Source organism: Bufo gargarizans, chromosome 11 (assembly GCF_014858855.1).
Source record: "Bufo gargarizans isolate SCDJY-AF-19 chromosome 11, ASM1485885v1, whole genome shotgun sequence".
In the NCBI taxonomy this organism is placed as follows: Eukaryota; Metazoa; Chordata; class Amphibia; order Anura; family Bufonidae; genus Bufo; species Bufo gargarizans.
Window position 1 is genome coordinate 99,503,098 of NC_058090.1, and position 15,787 is coordinate 99,518,884.

The following is a 15,787-nucleotide window of genomic DNA, read 5'->3' on the forward strand; positions in this document are numbered from 1 at the left end:
CGCTCTGTCCTCTCTACCTCCTGACAGATACAGTGATATATCCTGCAGATTATTACACCTCTGACCTCTCTAGAGATCTGCAGAACATCGCTCTGTCCTCTCCACCTCCTGACAGATACATAGTGATATATCCTGCAGATTATTACACCTCTGACCTCTATAGATCTGCAGAACATCGCTCTGTCCTCTCCACCTCCTGACAGATACATAGTGATAGATCCTGCAGATTATTACACCCCTGACCTCTCTAGAGATCTGCAGAACATCGCTCTGTCCTCTCCACCTCCTGACAGATACACAGTGATATATCCTGCAGATTATTACACCCCTGGTCTCTCTGGCGACCTGCAGAGCGTCGCTCCCTGTACATATGGCGGTGTTTTGGTGGGGAGGGGCCGGGCACAGCTGCCATCTCCTGGCAGACACAATGGGTGGGATCTTCCCTCCTCGACTCCTCCCCCTCCCTTCTCCTGGTTTCATGTGAACATCTGGAGGTTTCCTCCTCCCTCCTTCAAGCAGAGGACCACCGCCCGCCCGGGGATTAGATGGTGTGAGGTTGCCATGGTAACCACAGGATGTGGCATCCACCGTTAACGACCATTTTCAGCGGCTGACAATAGCAGGTTAGCGCATCGCGGCTCTCCCCATACAGGAAGGAGGGTCCCCGACCACGCTGGGGGATTACACGGAAGGGGAGAGACCCTCAGGCTTCACTCGTCCATAGGCTGACCCTCCTCGGGTGCCCCACACCCACAGGTAAGTGTCACGCTGCGTGTGCCTAGCACCAGATTAATATAGTCATCTACCTACAATATAATACTGCTATAATCCTATCAATGATGTCATAACATACAACAGCGCCAAGATCCTTGTCATATCGCCATATCTGACATCACTGCGGTATGGACCAGTGTTCCCAGTATGACCACCTTTGCCGACACGCAATGGCGTTCAATATACAGAGTTAGTGTGGTTACAAACACATAAGTCCATCACGTCCACTCCCGGGCACCGTACGGAGGTGGCGGTATTCCCCTCACCTGCCATCTGCGGTTCCCTGAGGCATCATCCCACTATTTCGAGGGAAGATGTCATGGCGGCAGCTCCCACAGGTGAGGAGGTGGAGGATAGCCAGGGCTCACAGTAAGGAAACGTCACCACTATCTGGCAATACCTGAGAGTAACAGGACGGCACTGCCTGCAGCGGTGTACTGCCACGGTATAGCAGGTAAGCAGGCTGTTATACCGCACATACACGTCTGTGTAACACTCAGCAATGCTGAATAACAGAAGATAAAAGGAGAACGTATTATAGCAGTTATATTCTTGTACATAGGAGCAGTATTATAGTAGTTATATTCCTGTACATAGGAGGCAGTATTATAGTAGTTATATTCTTGTACATAGGAGGCAGTATTATAGTAGTTATATTCTTGTACATAGGAGCAGTATTATAGCAGTTATATTCTTGTACATAGGAGCAGTATTATAGTAGTTATATTCTTGTACATAGGAGGCAGTATTATAGTAGTTATATTCTTGTACATAGGAGCAGTATTATAGCAGTTATATTCTTGTACATAGGAGGCAGTATTATAGTAGTTATATTCTTGTACATAGGAGCAGTATTATAGTAGTTATATTCTTGTACATAGGAGGCAGTATTATAGCAGTTATATTCTTGTACATAGGAGCAGTATTATAGTAGTTATATTCTTGTACATAGGAGCAGTATTATAGTAGTTATATTCTTGTACATAGGAGGCAGTATTATAGTAGTTATATTCTTGTACATAGGAGCAGTATTATAGTAGTTATATTCTTGTACATAGGAGCAGTATTATAGTAGTTATATTCTTGTACATAGGAGCAGTATTATAGTAGTTATATTCTGTACATAGGAGCAGTATTATAGTAGTTATATTCTTGTACATAGGAGCAGTATTATAGTAGTTATATTCTTGTACATAGGAGCAGTATTATAGTAGTTATATTCTTGTACATAGGAGGCAGTATTATAGTAGTTATATTCTTGTACATAGGAGCAGTATTATAGTAGTTATATTCTTGTACATAGGAGCAGTATTATAGTAGTTATATTCTTGTACATAGGAGGCAGTATTATAGTAGTTATATTCTTGTACATAGGAGCAGTATTATAGTAGTTATATTCTTGTACATAGGAGGCAGTATTATAGTAGTTATATTCTTGTACATAGGAGCAGTATTATAGTAGTTATATTCTTGTACATAGGAGGCAGTATTATAGTAGTTATATTCTTGTACATAGGAGCAGTATTATAGTAGTTATATTCTTGTACATAGGAGCAGTATTATAGTAGTTATATTCTTGTACATAGGAGGCAGTATTATAGTAGTTATATTCTTGTACATAGGAGGCAGTATTATAGTAGTTATATTCTTGTACATAGGAGCAGTATTATAGTAGTTATATTCTTGTACATAGGAGGAGTATTATAGTAGTTATATTCTTGTACATAGGAGCAGTATTATAGTAGTTATATTCTTGTACTATAGGAGCAGTATTATAGTAGTTATATTCTTGTACATAGGAGCAGTATTATAGTAGTTATATTCTTGTACATAGGAGCAGTATTATAGTAGTTATATTCTTGTACATAGGAGGCAGTATTATAGTAGTTATATTCTTGTACATAGGAGCAGTATTATAGCAGTTATATTCCTGTACATAGGAGGCAGTATTATAGTAGTTATATTCTTGTACATAGGAGCAGTATTATAGTAGTTATATTCTTGTACATAGGAGGCAGTATTATAGTAGTTATATTCTTGTACATAGGAGGCAGTATTATAGTAGTTATATTCTTGTACATAGGAGGCAGTATTATAGTAGTTATATTCTTGTACATAGGAGGCAGTATTATAGTAGTTATATTCTTGTATATAGGAGCAGTATTATAGTAGTTATATTCTTGTATATAGGAGCAGTATTATAGTAGTTATATTCTTGTACATAGGAGGCAGTATTATAGTAGTTATATTCTTGTACATAGGAGGCAGTATTATAGCAGTTATATTCCTGTACATAGGAGGCAGTATTATAACAGTTATATTCCTGTACATAGGAGGCAATTTTTATTAGTATAAACAAACATAACAATACATTCAATCTGAATGAACAGAAACAATGGTCATTTACCAGAAATCATACATATCCAACAGTATAAATAATAATAATGGTGATAACTTTAACTTAACAATAGTCCATTGCTGTTAAAGGAGAATAAAGTAAATAAATCAGTAATAAACACAATTCCATTATGAGGATCAGTCCACATCCACCATATGTACCTTCCTCCATAACATCCTGTTTCTCTCCTTTTTCCTACATTCTAAGTTCTTTATCCACCTCAGCTCTGACAGGATCAGGGTCACCGCTTGCCTGTGATGGAACGGCTCGCTATGTACGGACACTTTCGTTCTAGTATGCCAGTGGTAGTATTTAATGACTGTTATAATCAGGTACATGGTCCCCCGGTCAATGTCAGGTATACTGGCTGGTACCCCATAGATAATATCAGGGTATGTAAGACGCCGCAGTCTGGGGATCTTTAACCTAGATGATACCTCCTGCCATATTTTCTGCCCCTCCTCGCACTCGGATATAAAATGTGCCATTGTCTCCTCCTGTTGACATCCTAAGGGACACTTACGCTCTGAGACACTCAGATGTTTTAGATTCCCCTTAACATAAAGCTTTCCCTGCAAGGACAGCCAGGCTATGTCAAAAAAATTTGCAGGGAGCCTGACTCCATTAAGAAACCTCAGACTTTCTTTTAAGGTTACGGTTGTACAGTCTTTTAATGCGGGCTGTATATAAAAGAAAGTCCTACATATGGTCAGGTACAGCTCTTTCCTGGTCTTACTCTCAATACACCCTTTATCAATCCGCCAGTTTCTCAAGCACCGGAGACCATAGTTCAGGTACTGGGGGAGGAAGCCACGAGTAAACCGACCCCTCTTGAGACTGCCGCCTCGCACCCAAGACTCTGCAAAAGGCAATATCCAGTCCCTGACACTGTTCACCCACAGGGAGCTGTTCTCTGAGTCCAGGTCACCAAAATTGACTTTTAGGAACAAGGAGTCAAAGAACACCCTTGGATTTAACATATCCAGCCCACCCTCTCTCCTCTGCAGGTAGGTGATCCCTCTTTTTACTGGGTTTAACCTGTTCCCCCAAAGAAGCTGGAAGAACAGGCTAAAGAGCCTAGCCGAGAAAGATTCTGGCAAAGGAAAAACGACAGAGATATACAAGAAGACAGGGACCAGGTAAGTCTTCAGCATTTTAACCCTTTCTCTATAGGTCAGCCTCCAGTTCTTCCATCGCTGAACCTTTGCATTTCCGGTTTCCAACTTCTCCTCCCAATTTATCCTGGCGTTATCGTCCCTCCCAAATTTAACCCCTAAGATCTTAATATAGGTGGAGGCTTTCGCAAATTGTGGCAGGTCAAAGTCTGGATCAGAATCCAGTGTCCAGAAAGCTTGACTCTTCTCAAGGTTGACCAGAGACCCTGAGGCCTCCGAGTAGCTTCTGATGGCTGCCGACAACATCTGCACCTCACGAGGCTCAGATATCACCACAGTCACATCATCCGCGTAGGCGACAACACTCAGAGGCAAGCAGTGGGGGACCGGCACCCCCTGAAAATCACACTCCTGCAGCGACCTCAGGAACGGGTCTAAGGCAAACACATACAGCAGTGGACTCAACGGGCAACCCTGTCTCACCCCTGCCGCAACCCTGAACGTGCCACCCTGCCAACCATTGACCAGAGGAAAGCTCTCTGCCTCTCTGTACAAGGTTTTCAGCCAATCAATAAATTGTCCCGGAATACCGTACTTTGACAAAGTGGCCCATAGATACTCGTGGTCTACTCTGTCGAAGGCTTTAGCCTGGTCAAGACCAACAACATATCTCCCACACCTCAGAGCTTTACATCTCTCAAACATCTCCCTTATCGAGATGACTGCTCCAGAGATGTTCCGCCCTTTCACTGTGCCGAACTGACAGCCTGCCAACAGTGCTCGGGACAAACAGACTAATCTAGAGAAAAGGATTTTTGCCAGAATTTTCCTGTCGACATTCAAGAGGGCAATCGGCCTCCAGTTCTTGATGTCACTAGGCTCCTTACCTTTAGAAAGCAGAATTAGCGATGACACCCTCATGGACGGAGGCATCAGGTGATTTTCTAGACAATTTTTATAGACGTCCACGAGGATTGGAGCCAAGTGGTCTCTGAATTTCTTATAGAATTCTGCAGTAATACCGTCCGGACCTGGTGCCTTCTTCAGATGTAATTTATCAATGGCCACTTTAACTTCCTCCACCGTTAATTCTGCTGTTAAAGGAGAGAAGTCCAAATCATGAGTATCAGGGCCTGGAGTTGCCTCCAAGAATTGTGTCATCTTCTCTTTATCCAAAACCTTCTTCTGAAATAAGTCAGTATAGTAAGATCTCACCACCCCCAGGATACCCTCCCGAGATTCCTGCAAAACACCCTGGGAGTCAGTGAGACCTGTGACCACCTTGTTTACTACACGCTCCCGGCAGTTCTCAAAGGGATCAGGTGACCCTAAGGAACCATAATCTCGTTCCAGAACCAGGGAGGTGTACCTGCTGTACTGATACTGCCTTATCTCAGATTTCAGTCGGTTTATCTTTTGTTGGTCCCCCCCATCTGCCGAATACAGTGACTCCAATTCTTTCCGCAGCTTGAGATACTGGCTGTACTTACTCTTCCCCTTCTTAAATGACAGTCTCCTCAAGAGGGATCTGATCTCCTCCTTGACGTCCTCCCACCAGTCAGCCATGCTATCATAAAAGTCCACTCTCTCTAGTTGTTGCTGAAAAAGAAAGTGGACACAATCCTGGACATAAGGATCCTCCAGGAGACTGGAGTTAAGTCTCCATAGCCCTCTACCAACATCTGGACGCTTCATGGATCCCAAACAGAATGACAAGGCCAAGTGATCAGAGAAAGGGACAATTTTCTCACACATCCCACTAACCACTTCTGTAGGGTTTACAAAAGCCATATCAATGCGACTTCTTCTGTCAGCACAGGAGTATGTAAATTTTGGCTTCCTACCACCCTGTATGAACACATCGCTGAGGCCTGCCTGCTGGATCATGCTATTTAGGACCTTGGAGTCCCTGGTCACTGCTCGGCCAGAGGATCTGTCACCCGATGTCCTAGTGACATTGAAATCTCCAGCCAACACCACTGGGACAGAGGTAAAAAGATACGGCTTAACCTCGTTAAATAACTGGACCCTTTCCGCCACTGACTGTGGACCATAGATATTAATGAGCCGGAGTCGTCTACCATGGATTGTGACCTCCAGGACCAGACATCGACCCATAATAACTTCTGTCAGTCTATGTATAGTCACATCATTGGTGGTGAACAATATAGCAACCCCGGCATAAGGCTCCACAGCCAGTGACCAGAAAGAAGGACCAGACCTCCATTCCCTCTCAGCCTCACGTAGAAGTCCTGATGTGGTCAGACGCGTCTCCTGTAAGAAGATGACATCTGCATCAAAAGATCTCAGGTGGTCATACACTATGTGCCTTGTCTTTCTTACTTTAATACTATTGACATTGCTGGAAAGCACTTTTAAAGAGAACCCGGCCATCATTACACAACACAAAAGGAAGAGCAGCGAGGTAATACCCATCATCATAGGTCGGAGTTGCCCTGCTTACCACCAGTCTCCATGTCTGATTCTACCTGGGACTCTACAGCATAGGGTTTCCTTTTGGTCGGAGGATCCTCAGTGTCCCCTTCACATTCATCATCTATTTTCTTCAGTTCTCTCTCATAATCTCCCTCAGATTCTGACAGTACTTCATACCTATTTGATATGACCATAACCTCTGCCCCCTTATGGACTTTCTTCCTGACACTCTCGGCCATGCTGTACTCAGGCTTACGGGAGGACTTGTCTTTTTTCCTCCTCTTGTTGCTCTTACTTTCCTCAAATACTGCTGGCGATGAAGAAGAGGCTACCTCTGACTGTTGCTGGCCCTCAGGGACAACCTCCATACTCCCCTGTGCAGTATCTGGGACCTCATGTTCTGGAGCTGCAGTACCTGATCCCTGCTGGACTTCTTGTGTGGTCAGAATTGACCCTGACATTAAGGCCTCCTCCTCTACAGCATCTGCCTCTAACAATTCCTCATCAGGAAGCTCCTTACAGACATTGTGCCATGCGTCCGGACAATCTCTGTGAGGGTGACCCATCGCACCACATAGATTACATCTGATGTTCTGACAATTTGCACTTATGTGACCGACCTCACCGCACAGATTGCACTTGACCACAGTGCACACACTCGCGACATGACCGGCTCTGCCACATTTAAAACACTTCCTGGGCTGACCTGGGTAGAAGCAGACGCCTTTCTCTCTCCCAATGAAGAAGGAGTTTGGTAGATGCCACGTGACATTATTATGCTGGCGCAGCTTCACCAAAACCTTCCACCCTCCAGTCCAGATACCATCATCATCTCGGTTCTTGGTGAGATCAGAGACCATGTCACAGTGTCTCCTGAGCCACACAACAATGTCCTGGGGAGGGACGGCTTCATTCCAGAAGAGGATATTAACAGTGACGGTATCTGGCTTGGATATTGGAATAAAAATAAATTTACTCCAATCGTCAGTGTCCCTGAACCTAGGGAAATTAGCCCAAAATCTATCCAGATTAGACATGACCTTAAAGCTGATGTCATAGCCCTGTCTATCTGGTAGATTAATGACTGCCAAGATGTCCGCTGGCACAAACCCCATCTGGCGACACAGGAGTTCTCGGACCACAAGCCTCCGATCTGGGAGGTCTTCTTTGGCGCCTCGATGTTTAAACCTCACTACATTCCTCCTTTTAAAGGCCTGACCTGTATAGTGAGCGCCGGAGGACAAAGATGGAGCACCACGGCTCCAGGCATTACTGGGGGGGACCTGGCGGGGTTCAGGGCCCTGACTTATTGGGGGGGTGTCTGCACTAGGGGGGCCACTCACACCTTCTGTGCTTGAGGGTAAAGGTGGAAAATCGCCCTCATTACTCTGTGGAGATTCCTCCAGCCCGTCCACCTCTATGCCATCCTCAGATATCTCCCATACAGACTGTACATTCCCCCCAGACACTGACCCCTCAGGTACATGTCCACCATCACCCCCAGTCTCTGCCCCAGCAGTAGAGATCTGCTCTGCCACCCCATCACCTGGATGTACGGATGCATGTCCATTGTCCTGCTGCACTGTGCCTCCTGGGACTTGTAGTGCTGGTGTCTGAGGTCCATGTGTCTCCTCAGGGATAGCTGCAGATCCTTGTGGCCGCTGTTGCAAACTGTCCTGTTTATAAATCTCTCCTTTTTGAAAGGAAAACTTTGCGGCTTGCAGCACAGGTCTTGTCGCTTGCTGGGCCTCCTCAGGGGTAACACTGGAATCCAGTTCAGCAGGAGAAAAAACAGATTCAAGGTTCAGGCCTTGGCTGGCAAAACGCTCCTGGTTCCTATAGGACTCAGCAAGTGGTCCCATCCTGTCCAGTACAATGTCTATCTGCTTTACCAGGTCACCAAGTTCCAAGCTGAGTGAGTGTAGCTTACGGTCGTACACGGCTGCACAGTTTGGATTTGCAGTCTTTAGCTTGTACACACAGTCAATCTCCATTTGCAGCATTTGTTTGTGTCCCATCAGCTCCTCCATGTTCCTCACCAGGGCAGGGATCTCCTCTGCTAGCTGCAGCTCAGGTGCACGGGTCTCTCTCGTTTGGGATCCAGTCTTGGGCAGCTTCTCAGGCTGTTTGAACTCAGCAGACCTGGAGCCTCCATCAGATTTCTCTGCAGATCTCTCTTGTGCCACATCCATAGATCTTTCATCATTTTTGCTGCTGCCACCTCCAGACTGAGACCTGGTGCGGCCTAAGCGTGCCATGGTCACCACCTCACACTGCTGCAGGTTCTGCTGTAATGTCAGCCTCTCCAGAGATGTCCTCCGCTGCCTGTGTGCTGGAGGGGTGAGCTGCACACCTGATGCATGTGCTGCGTCCTGTCTCACCTCCTGTGCACCCTGCAGGTTGGGATTGCCACTCACAGAAGATACCTTTTGGGGGTCACTATGCTGCACTGGACGCTGCAGGCCTGGGCTGGAGGTCTGCTTCTCATCACATCTCTGAGCTGTACTCACTGCGGCTGAATCCTTCTTTCTTTCTGGAACCACAACTGTTGCTCCATCTTTCTTACTTGCACTTAATGCACTGGTGTTTCTTCCATTCTGGTCATTTCTTGTCACAGGATTCACTTTTGGACTTGTATCCATACTAGAGAAAGCCTGGGAGTTTCCTCCCAGTGGAGGCCTGGAAGCCTGGGCCTTGCTTGGGGAAGTTCCCCGCCCAGGGAGGCCCTTCCCTGGGCTAGCTCCAGACATGAGGAGAACCACCTACACACGTCCTCACAGCTAGGAGGCAGTATTATAGTAGTTATATTCTTGTACATAGGAGGCAGTATTATAGTAGTTATATTCTTGTACATAGGAGCAGTATTATAGTAGTTATATTCTTGTACATAGGAGGCAGTATTATAGTAGTTATATTCTTGTACATAGGAGCAGTATTATAGTAGTTATATTCTTGTACATAGGAGCAGTATTATAGTAGTTATATTCCTTGTACATAGGAGGCAGTATTATAGTAGTTATATTCTGTACATAGGAGCAGTATTATAGTAGTTATATTCTTGTACATAGGAGCAGTATTATAGTAGTTATATTCTTGTACATAGGAGCAGTATTATAGTAGTTATATTCTTGTACATAGGAGCAGTATTATAGTAGTTATATTCTTGTACATAGGAGCAGTATTATAGTAGTTATATTCTTGTACATAGGAGGCAGTATTATAGTAGTTATATTCCTTGTACATAGGAGCAGTATTATAGTAGTTATATTCTTGTACATAGGAGCAGTATTATAGTAGTTATATTCTTGTACATAGGAGCAGTATTATAGTAGTTATATTCTTGTACATAGGAGCAGTATTATAGTAGTTATATTCTTGTACATAGGAGCAGTATTATAGTAGTTATATTCTTGTACATAGGAGGCAGTATTATAGAGTTATATTCCTGTACATAGGAGCAGTATTATAGTAGTTATATTCTTGTACATAGGAGGCAGTATTATAGTAGTTATATTCTGTACATAGGAGCAGTATTATAGTAGTTATATTCCTGTACATAGGAGCAGTATTATAGTAGTTATATTCTTGTACATAGGAGGCAGTATTATAGTAGTTATATTCTTGTACATAGGAGCAGTATTATAGTAGTTATATTCTTGTACATAGGAGCAGTATTATAGTAGTTATATTCTTGTACATAGGAGCAGTATTATAGTAGTTATATTCTTGTACATAGGAGCAGTATTATAGTAGTTATATTCTTGTACATAGAGGCAGTATTATAGTAGTTATATTCCTTGTACATAGGAGGCAGTATTATAGTAGTTATATTCTTGTACATAGGAGCAGTATTATAGTAGTTATATTCTTGTACATAGGAGGCAGTATTATAGTAGTTATATTCTTGTACATAGGAGCAGTATTATAGTAGTTATATTCTTGTACATAGGAGCAGTATTATAGTAGTTATATTCTTGTACATAGGAGGCAGTATTATAGTAGTTATATTCCTTGTACATAGGAGCAGTATTATAGTAGTTATATTCTTGTACATAGGAGCAGTATTATAGTAGTTATATTCTTGTACATAGGAGCAGTATTATAGTAGTTATATTCTTGTACATAGGAGCAGTATTATAGTAGTTATATTCTTGTACATAGGAGGCAGTATTATAGTAGTTATATTCTTGTACATAGGAGGCAGTATTATAGTAGTTATATTCCTTGTACATAGGAGCAGTATTATAGTAGTTATATTCTTGTACATAGGAGCAGTATTATAGTAGTTATATTCTTGTACATAGGAGCAGTATTATAGTAGTTATATTCTTGTACATAGGAGCAGTATTATAGTAGTTATATTCTTGTACATAGGAGCAGTATTATAGTAGTTATATTCTTGTACATAGGAGCAGTATTATAGTAGTTATATCTTGTACATAGGAGGCAGTATTATAGTAGTTATATTCTTGTACATAGGAGCAGTATTATAGTAGTTATATTCTTGTACATAGGAGCAGTATTATAGTAGTTATATTCTTGTACATAGGAGCAGTATTATAGTAGTTATATTCTTGTACATAGGAGCAGTATTATAGTAGTTATATTCTTGTACATAGGAGCAGTATTATAGTAGTTATATTCTTGTACATAGGAGGCAGTATTATAGTAGTTATATTCTTGTACATAGGAGCAGTAGTATATAGTAAGTTATATTCTTGTACATAGGAGCAGTATTATAGTAGTTATAGTCTGTACATAGGAGCAGTATATAGTAGTTATAGTCTTGTACATAGGAGCAGTATATAGTAGTTATATTCTTGTACATAGGAGCAGTATTATAGTAGTTATATTCCTGTACATAGGAGCAGTTATTATAGTAGTTATATTCTGTACATAGGAGCAGTATTATAGTAGTTATATTCCTTGTACATAGGAGGCAGTATTATAGTAGTTATATTCTTGTACATAGGAGCAGTATTATAGTAGTTATATTCTTGTACATAGGAGCAGTATTATAGTAGTTATATTCTTGTACATAGGAGCAGTATTATAGTAGTTATATTCTTGTACATAGGAGCAGTATTATAGTAGTTATATTCTTGTACATAGGAGCAGTATTATAGTAGTTATATTCTTGTACATAGGAGGCAGTATTATAGTAGTTATATTCTTGTACATAGGAGGCAGTATTATAGTAGTTATATTCTTGTACATAGGAGCAGTATTATAGTAGTTATATTCTTGTACATAGGAGCAGTATTATAGTAGTTATATTCTTGTACATAGGAGCAGTATTATAGTAGTTATATTCTGTACATAGGAGGCTAGTATTATAGTAGTTATATTCTTGTACATAGGAGGCAGTATTATAGTAGTTATATTCTTGTACATAGGAGCAGTATTATAGTAGTTATATTCCTTGTACATAGGAGGCAGTATTATAGTAGTTATATTCTGTACATAGGAGCAGTATTATAGTAGTTATATTCTTGTACATAGGAGCAGTATTATAGTAGTTATATTCTTGTACATAGGAGGCAGTATTATAGTAGTTATATTCTTGTACATAGGAGCAGTATTATAGTAGTTATATTCTTGTACATAGGAGCAGTATTATAGTAGTTATATTCTTGTACATAGGAGGCAGTATTATAGTAGTTATATTCTTGTACATAGGAGCAGTATTATAGTAGTATATTCTTGTACATAGGAGCAGTATTATAGTAGTTATATTCTTGTACATAGGAGCAGTATTATAGTAGTTATATTCTTGTACATAGGAGCAGTATTATAGTAGTTATATTCTTGTACATAGGAGCAGTATTATAGTAGTTATATCTTGTACATAGGAGGCAGTATTATAGTAGTTATATTCTTGTACATAGGAGCAGTATTATAGTAGTTATATTCTTGTACATAGGAGCAGTATTATAGTAGTTATATTCTTGTACATAGGAGGCAGTATTATAGTAGTTATATTCTTGTACATAGGAGGCAGTATTATAGTAGTTATATTCTTGTACATAGGAGCAGTATTATAGTAGTTATATCCTGTACATAGGAGGCAGTATTATAGTAGTTATATTCTGTACATAGGAGCAGTATTATAGTAGTTATATTCTTGTACATAGGAGGCAGTATTATAGTAGTTATATTCCTTGTACATAGGAGCAGTATTATAGTAGTTATATTCCTGTACATAGGAGGCAGTATTATAGTAGTTATATTCTTGTACATAGGAGCAGTATTATAGTAGTTATATTCTTGACATAGGAGCAGTATTATAGTAGTTATATTCTTGTACATAGGAGGCAGTATTATAGTAGTTATATTCTGTGTACATAGGAGCAGTATTATAGTAGTTATATTCTTGTACATAGGAGCAGTATTATAGTAGTTATAGTTCTTGTACATAGGAGCAGTATTATAGTAGTTATAGTCTTGTACATAGGAGGCAGTATTATAGTAGTTATATTCTGTACATAGGAGCAGTATTATAGTAGTTATATATCCTGTACATAGGAGGCAGTATTATAGTAGTTATATTCTGTACATAGGAGGCAGTATTATAGTAGTTATATTCTTGTACATAGGAGCAGTATTATAGTAGTTATATTCTTGTACATAGGAGCAGTATTATAGTAGTTAATTCCTTGTACATAGGAGCAGTATTATAGTAGTTATATTCTTGTACATAGGAGCAGTAGTATAGTAGTTATATTCTTGTACATAGGAGCAGTATTATAGTAGTATATTTCTTGTACATAGGAGCAGTATTATAGTAGTTATATTCTTGTACATAGGAGCAGTATTATAGTAGTTATATTCTTGTACATAGGAGCAGTATTATAGTAGTTATATTCTTGTACATAGGAGCAGTATTATAGTAGTTATTTCTTGTACATAGGAGCAGTATTATAGTAGTTATATTCTTGTACATAGGAGCAGTATTATAGTAGTTATATTCTTGTACATAGGAGCAGTATTATAGTAGTTATATTCTTGTACATAAGCAGTATTATAGTAGTTATATTCTTGTACATAGGAGCAGTATTATAGTAGTTATATTCGTACATAGGAGGCAGTATTATAGTAGTTATATTCTTGTACTAGGAGCAGTATTATAGTAGTTATATTCTTGTACATAGGAGCAGTATTATAGTAGTTATATTCTTGTACATAGGAGCAGTATTATAGTAGTTATATTCTGTACATAGGAGCAGTATTATAGTAGTTATATTCTTGTACATAGGAGCAGTATTATAGTAGTTTATTCTTGTACATAGGAGCAGTATTATAGTAGTTATATTCTTGTACATAGGAGCAGTATTATAGTAGTTATATCTTGTACATAGGAGCAGTATTATAGTAGTTATATCTTGTACATAGGAGGCAGTATTATAGTAGTTATATTCTTGTACATAGGAGCAGTATTATAGTAGTTATATTCTTGTACATAGGAGCAGTATTATAGTTATATTCTTGTACATAGGAGCAGTATTATAGTAGTTATATTCTTGTACATAGGAGCAGTATTATAGTAGTTATATTCTTGTACATAGGAGGCAGTATATAGTAGTATATTCTTGTACATAGGAGCAGTATTATAGTAGTTATATCTTGTACATAGGAGCAGTATTATAGTAGTTATATTCTTGTACATAGGAGCAGTATTATAGTAGTTATATTCTGTACATAGGAGCAGTATTATAGTAGTATATTCTTGTACATAGGAGCAGTATTATAGTAGTTATATTCTTGTACATAGGAGCAGTATTATAGTAGTTATATTCTTGTACATAGGAGCAGTATTATAGTAGTTATATTCTTGTACATAGGAGCAGTATTATAGTAGTTATATTCTTGTACATAGGAGCAGTATTATAGTAGTTATATTCTTGCATAGGAGCAGTATTATAGTAGTTATATTCTTGTACATAGGAGCAGTATTATAGTTATATCTTGTACATAGGAGCAGTATATAGTAGTTATATTCTGTACATAGGAGCAGTATTATAGTAGTTATATCTTGTACATAGGAGCAGTATTATAGTAGTTATATTCTTGTACATAGGAGCAGTATTATAGTAGTTATATTCTTGTACATAGGAGTATTATAGTAGTTATATTCTTGTACATAGGAGCTATTATAGTAGTTATATTCTTGTACATAGGAGCAGTATTATAGTAGTTATATTCTTGTACATAGGAGCAGTATTATAGTAGTTATATTCTTGTACATAGGAGCAGTATTATAGTAGTTATATTCTTGTACATAGGCAGTATTATAGTAGTTATATTCTGTACATAGGAGCAGTATTATAGTAGTTATATTCTTGTACATAGGAGCAGTATTATAGTAGTTATATTCTTGTACATAGGAGCAGTATTATAGTTATATTCTGTACATAGGAGCAGTATTATAGTAGTTATATTCTTGTACATAGGAGCAGTATTATAGTAGTTATATTCTTGTACATAGGAGGCAGTATTATAGTAGTTATATTCTTGTACATAGGAGCAGTATTATAGTAGTTATATCCTGTACATAGGAGCAGTATTATAGTAGTTATATTCTTGTACATAGGAGGCAGTATTATAGTAGTTATATTCTGTACATAGGAGCAGTATTATAGTAGTTAATTCTTGTACATAGGCAGTATTATAGTAGTTATATTCTTGTACATAGGAGCAGTATTATAGTAGTATATTCTTGTACATAGGAGCAGTATTATAGTAGTTATATTCTTGTACATAGGAGCAGTATTATAGTAGTTATATTCTTGTACATAGGAGGCAGTATTATAGTAGTTATATTCTTGTACATAGGAGCAGTATTATAGTAGTTATATTCTTGTACATAGGAGCAGTATTATAGTAGTTATATTCTTGTACATAGGAGCAGTATTATAGTAGTTATATTCTGTACATAGGAGCAGTATTAGTAGTTATATTCTTGTACATAGGAGCAGTATTATAGTAGTTATATTCTTGTACATAGGAGCAGTATTATAGTAGTTATATTCTTGTACATAGGAGCAGTATTATAGTAGTTATATTC

At 39.2% G+C, this 15,787-nt stretch overlaps 1 protein-coding gene across 1 annotated transcript in view; it reads left to right on the top strand.

Annotated features, from left to right (window-relative positions):
- Positions 1-631: 631 nt before the first annotated feature.
- Positions 632-15,787, top strand: part of SEMA4A (semaphorin 4A) — a 66,342-nt gene continuing 51,186 nt past the window's right edge. Inside the window, exon 1 of the mRNA XM_044272245.1 lies at positions 632-756. The gene's annotated coding sequence lies outside the window, so the exon portion shown is untranslated. The remainder of the gene's footprint in view (positions 757-15,787) is intronic.